The sequence below is a fragment of the Lynx canadensis genome, chromosome B1 (genome assembly GCF_007474595.2).
Source record: "Lynx canadensis isolate LIC74 chromosome B1, mLynCan4.pri.v2, whole genome shotgun sequence".
Lineage (NCBI taxonomy): Eukaryota > Metazoa > Chordata > Mammalia > Carnivora > Felidae > Lynx > Lynx canadensis.
The window spans coordinates 2,428,050-2,434,388 of record NC_044306.2 but is presented as its reverse complement, the minus strand read 5'-3'; positions in this window follow the sequence as shown (position 1 = coordinate 2,434,388).

The window sequence follows — 6,339 nt, the reverse complement described above, 5'->3', positions numbered from 1 at the left end:
CCTTCCGCACTCAGTGGCTTTCCCCTGTCATGTCTCACGGACAATTTTTGGCTCACTCTGATGTGGCATAAAAACCCCTCCTCTCTGTGAACACGGTGTCTTTGGCATTCCTCAGAAAATATATGTGCTTAATAAGACAGTTCCATCCATCCTGAAGTTTCTTTCTGCTAATTAAAGTGTGAAGAATCTAGATTTTGTTTTTGTTTTATTTTAGAGGCCGAGGGGAGAAGCAGAGGGGGAAAGAGAGAGAAAATCCCCAAGCAGGCTCCACGCTCAGTGCAGACCCCGACGCGGGGCTCGATCCCACAACCCCGGGATCATGACCTGAGCCAAAATCAAGAGTCTGAAGCTCAACCGACTGAGCCCCCCAGACGCTCCTGAAGAATCTAGATTTCTTTTTTTTTTTTTAATGTTTATTTACTTTGAGAGAGAGAGAGACACAGAGTATGAGCAGGGGAGGGGCAGAGAGAGAGGGAGACACAGCCTCTGAAGCAGGCTCCAGGATCCCAGCTGTCAGCACAGTGCCCGAAGCGGGGCTCGAACCCACGAACCGTGAGATCATGACCTGAGCCGAAGTCGGACACTTAACCGACTGGGCCACCCAGGCGCCCTCTAGGATCTTGATTTCTTAATAAAGCCAGGTACCTGTGGGAAGGGACCCAGGAATTGTGTTAGAACGTAAGTGAGGGAAGGCAGGAGCAAATTAGTATTGAAAATATCGGAGCGCCTGGGTGGCGCAGTCGGTTAAGCGTCCGACTTCAGCCAGGTCACGATCTCGCGGTCCGTGAGTTCGAGCCCCGCGTCAGGCTCTGGGCTGATGGCTCAGAGCCTGGAGCCTGTTTCCCATTCTGTGTCTCCCTCTCTCTCTGCCCCTCCCCCGTTCATGCTCTGTCTCTCTCTGTCCCAAAAATAAATAAACGTTGAAAAAAAAAAAAAAAGAAAATATTAGGAGCTATACGAAAGCTCATCACTGAAAATAAAAAATGAAAAGTTTGGGGGCTGCCTTCTGAAAGCCATTTTGCAGAATTCTCACCCTACGAGCCATGAGCAGTGCGGCTGCTGTGACGCAGAGTGCCTCGCGTGGGGCTCACGGTTTATTTCATTTAAGCCTCTGCAGGGCTGGCTGCCTGGTTTGGGGGCCCAGCAAAAACAGCAACGCAGGGTCCCTTGTCCAACAGTAGGACAGACGTGCCGCATGGGTCCCCCGGGAAACGCATGCAGTGATGGGCGTGGAAACCCAGGAGGTAAACGTGGAGGGAAGGGGTAGTTCCAGGTAGACCTCCCTGGGCGGGGGGTCCACATCTACAGAGATGGGCACGCGTGAAAGGAAAAAGAAGGAACACTTGAGCGGGGAGATGTCCAGCCCAGGCTGCAGAGCGGACAGAGCGTGGCCACCCCAGCGGGGACTCCAGGGCAGGGGGGCGGCGGCCCTGTGTGCACATTGTGGTCACTCAGGGGCTGTGTCCACCATCATGTTGCACAAGGTAAATCTTCCCTTTTCTTGTTCAATTTACATGAACACTTGAATGCCAGTTGTTCTCTTAATGTTGGGTTAAATATATTAATGTTGATTGTCAAATGGTGACATAAATATCACACAAAAGAGAAGTGTGTGTGTGTGCGTGTGTGTGTGTGTGTGTGTGGGCATGTGCGTGTGTATGCATACATGTCGCTACTGCTGCCTTTATAACTTGACAAGTGCCTGGATTTTTTACACTTGAGACTTTCATCTAATATCACCATCAAAGGTATTCCAGCTCCATATCTGCCCCATTTTTAAACAGTTTCTCCAGTTTTGGAATATGTGTTTTGTGGTAGGAAGAACAAAGGCTCTGACAATGTCTACATCTGGGCACCTGGGCGGCTCAATCAGTTAAGTGTCTGATTCTTGGTCATAATAAATTAATTATTCTCTGTTAGGAAGTTAGATAGACTTAGTTCTATATTTCTTCTTGACTCTTTTGGCAATGTTCATTCTGCTTGTCAAATTAATTGGTATAGTTGCTGCTGTTTATAATTTTAAATATCCTTATTGTAACTGAATTGTTATTTTTTTCTAATTTCCCCCCTTTTTTCTTAATCAAACTCCCCAGAAGTTTCTTTATTAATTTATTCACAGGAAAACATTTTCTGATGTCTTCAATTGTTTCTTTGCATACTGTAATTCACTTTTATTTAGTTTTCTGCCATTTTATATTTGCTCTTTACTGTTTTAATTTCTTGATTCTTTTGGTTTACATTAATATCAAGTAACTTTAGATTTTTGTGGGGTCAAATACAGTTGTTTGACATTTCAGCGTACAGACAGTGTAATTTCCTGCCTAGCAGGGAACCAAAGTGGAAAAAAACCACAATGAGATCAATCACTAAAAGCATAAGTAAATGGTTTTGAGAAAATTATAAAAAATAACAAAAGCACAGAAACCAGGTAGTGTGTAAGCAGTCTCTTCAAATACTGAGATTATCGGTGGGGGGATGTGCCAGATGGGAGATGGGCATTAAGGAGGGCACCTGTTGGGATGAGCACTGGGTGTTGTATGTAAGTGATGAATCACTAAATTCAACTCCCGAAGAAAAGGCTACGCTGTATGTTAACTAACTTGAATTAAAAAAAAAAAAAAGGATGTATCTTCAGGACATGCCACTGGGAATAAAATAAATAAAATAAAATAAAATAAAATAAAATAACTGAGATTATCAGACTAAATTCAGATTTTCTTCGCTATGGTGTTAAAAGGGGACAAGCCTAAAATACTTGGGGGATGAATAATAAAAATTAGATAAAATATGAAACAGTTAAGCATTGCCCACAGACAGCACATAAAGGAATATGACAGTGTCGATGTTCTGGCAAACTCTCTACAGGAGGTTAAAAGTCATGGCGGGGAGATGTAGGACAGAAAACGACACGCGGTACGTGAGCCCCTACAGCAAGCACACGCTGAAACGTTCACTACGTATCGGTGCTTAGAAAATTCGAACCGTTGATCACAAGCTGATTTTTGAGGAGGAGAAAATTACATGTTCAAAATTGGCCAGGATGGCAAACCTGTTTGAAGTTGCTCTCCCGCTATCCTTGCCATATTTAATCTACGTGTAGAGATTCAGCTGGCAAACCAGAAACCACCAAGAACCAGGAACAGAAAGGTGCGACGATGGGTTCTTTAACCAGGCCCAAAGGTCAAAACAGAGACATTTCTAAAATCCCAGAAAAGTGCTTGATGTGGGATATAAAAATACTGTCTATTCCGTATATGATTCTTAATTCATTTCAGGTCCTACTCCTTTTCTGACACAAATAGAGTTTCACCTGGGAACAGCCACTTTTCTATTTCACAATTGTGGGTGATTAGTCGATGATTTAAAAAACAGAACACAGTTCGCCAGACGGGCAAAGGGATCTCGAACCTGTGTGCAGCTGGTAAGACATTTACAATAACAAAGAAAACATTGTCAGACTTGGAAGGAGAAACTGACAAACCCAATTACTGTAGGAGATTTTGACATAAAGCTCTCAGGAACAGACAGGAAAAACGGAAGGATTTGAACAACCCAGTGAACAAGTGTGATATCGCTGCTTATATACAAACCTGCCCCAGGCACCTTCCACGTTCTAATTCGCTCATAAAGACGAACCCGCTAATTCTTGGTCCGCTCTCCTCTCTTCAAAAGACCCCCTCTGAATTTCTGGCTCTCCTTTAGGAGGGGAAGGGAGGCACTGATTTCGCTATCCCGTGGCCGATTCTGCAAAGACGTTTCCAAGACGCAGGTATACTCATCACCTGTTGTCATCTGCTTTGAAAACAGAGATAAAATTACAGCACGATTTGAAAGAACAGAAAAGTCACATTTTTTACATTATGGATTTCAGGCAATGTGCTTTCCCTGGTTGATGAAAGACTCCTTGAGGGTCAGGATGAGGAAAATCTCCTGCTTGGTCCCTCGTGGTGCCCTATGTAAGTGAAGCAAATAAAAACATGCTTATTAATGATACTTTGCAGTGGACATTTGCTGGCTTGGGCCCTCCCACTTTCCTTTCTCCCTTGGAGCACCTGGGTGGCTCAGTGGGTTGAGCGTCCAACTTCAGCTCAGGTCATGATCTCACGGTTCTTGGGTTCCAGCCCCGTGTCGGGCTCTGTGCTGACAGCTCGGAGCCTGGAGCCTGCTTCCGATTCTGTGTCTCCCTCTCTCTCTGCCCCTCCCCTGCTCATGCTCTCTCTCTCTTTCAAAAATAAATAAACATTAAAAATTTTTAAATGTTTAATTATTCTTGAGAGAGAGAGAGCATGAGCAGGGGAGGGGCAGAGAGAGGGAGAGAGAAACCCAAGCAGGCTGCAAGGCGTCAGCACAAAGCCTGATGCCGGGCTCGAGCTCACAAACCGTGAGATCTTGACCTGAGCCGAAACCAGGAGTCGGATGCTGAACCGACTGAGTCACCCAAGCACCCTAAAATCTCCCTGTCTTATTTAACTGTCATGTGAAGTTTTATTGGCATCACACAAATTTTGCAACCCTTCAGGAAACAGGAAAATTAAGTGCGAGTACAGAAACGTATGGAAAACAGCTGTCTGACGACAGCTGGAATGGTGTCGGGGCCCCTGAGAAGTCGCGCCTCCTGTAGGCTTCCAGCGGCCCCAGTGCTCCGGCCGTGGCGTTGGAAGGATGAAACACTCCTCTTGGAAATAACTCTAAAATCTGCAGCGGTGACCTCTATTCATTTCAGTCTGAAAAAATGTGAGTGAATGTTCCATAGACACTTAAATCTCAACTCTGCTGAAAGTGATGTTTACAACAAAGAATGATTCCGTCCCCCTTTTATAGAAGGTAACCTAAAGAGAAGGCTGAGCCGGGCAAGCGGAGGACTTAGCCTCTTCCGCCCAGATCATCAGTCTCTCCTAGAGTCAGACTGTGGCCACAGAAAGGCTGCTGGTGATAAGAAACGGGGAGTCCCTCCGGCTGCCTGATTTCTCACGAGGACATGAAAAGCCCCCAGACGCGGCTGACAGCCTCTCCAGCAAAACATGACAGAGTGATTTCATTATTGGGGCTGCTTGGCAAATGGTCCGTTTCCAGTGGCCCAGTGAGTCTGTTACCAAAGGGGAGGTCCCTGTTAGGGTAGCGAAATGAGACATCACCACACATCAGTTGTCGCCCCTTAACACCGTCACCGCTGATGGTGTTGTCTGCTCTGTGCTTAAACACGACTGCGGTGACTAAAGCAGGCGCACAACATAGTAATGGACGAGGGGGCGCTGTCCCACGGGCTAACCAGTGGTCCTAAGATGTTGGTGACGGTCCCTGCACGCGGCTCAACCAGATGCCAGAAAACCACCCTCCTCCTGTCCTCCAAGCCCTGCCCCGGGGTGCCCTCCTTTCAGCCTCTCTATTCCCATCCGTGCCGGTCGCTGTTCTCTCTTGTCCCCGTTGCCACTGGCCCAGCTGGGGAGGTCAGGCTGCGTCCCAGCTAGAGCACCCACTAGATCGCTCGGTCGACTCTGAGCTCAGTGTGTCCGCCACAAGAGCTCCTCTTCAGAGAAGCCGCGGAATCTTCTCTCTCATCCAGATCTGAGCTGGTCATCTACCGGGTTCCAAACCGAGCGGCTCTCCGTGCCCAGCACCCTGTACTTACACCCGGTAACACCCCTAACCCCGGGGCGTTGTGTGCCACCTGTCTCCCGCTGCCTCGAGATGGGAGCTCTGGGGGAAGTTCTCGCGTGTCCTGTTTACAGCCGTAGCCCCAGACCCGCAGGGCCCTTGATTCACAGCTAATATGCACTCATCTCTGGAATAAATAAGTATCGTCCATGAGACACTGCATAAAGTACCCCTGGACTGTTTCCATTTTCATGTATTTATTTTCAAGTTTACTTCCTTATTTCGAGAGAGACAGAGAGAGAGCTCAAGCGTGGGAGGGGCAGAGAAAGAGAGAGAAGGAAGATCCAAAGTGGGATCCGTGCTGACAGCAGAGAGCCTGGTGCGAGGCTCGAACCCACGAACCGCGAGATCACGACCTGAGCCGAAGTCGGACGCTTGACCCACTGAGCCACCCAGGTGCCCTCTTTTTTTTGTTTGCTTGCTTGTTTCTGTTTTCGTTTATTTTTTAGTGTTTCTTTTTGAGCCAGAGACAGAGTGCAAGCAGGGAGGGGCAGAGAGAGAGGGAGGTAAAGAATCCAAAGCAGGATCCAGGCTCCGAGCCGTCAGCACAGAGCCCGACGCGGGGCTCGAACCCACGAACTGTGAGATCCTGACCTGAGCCCGAGTCGGACGCTCGACCCACCGAGCCACCCAGGGGCCCCTGTTTTAATTTTTTAATTAAAAAGTGTTAATGCTTGCTGTGGT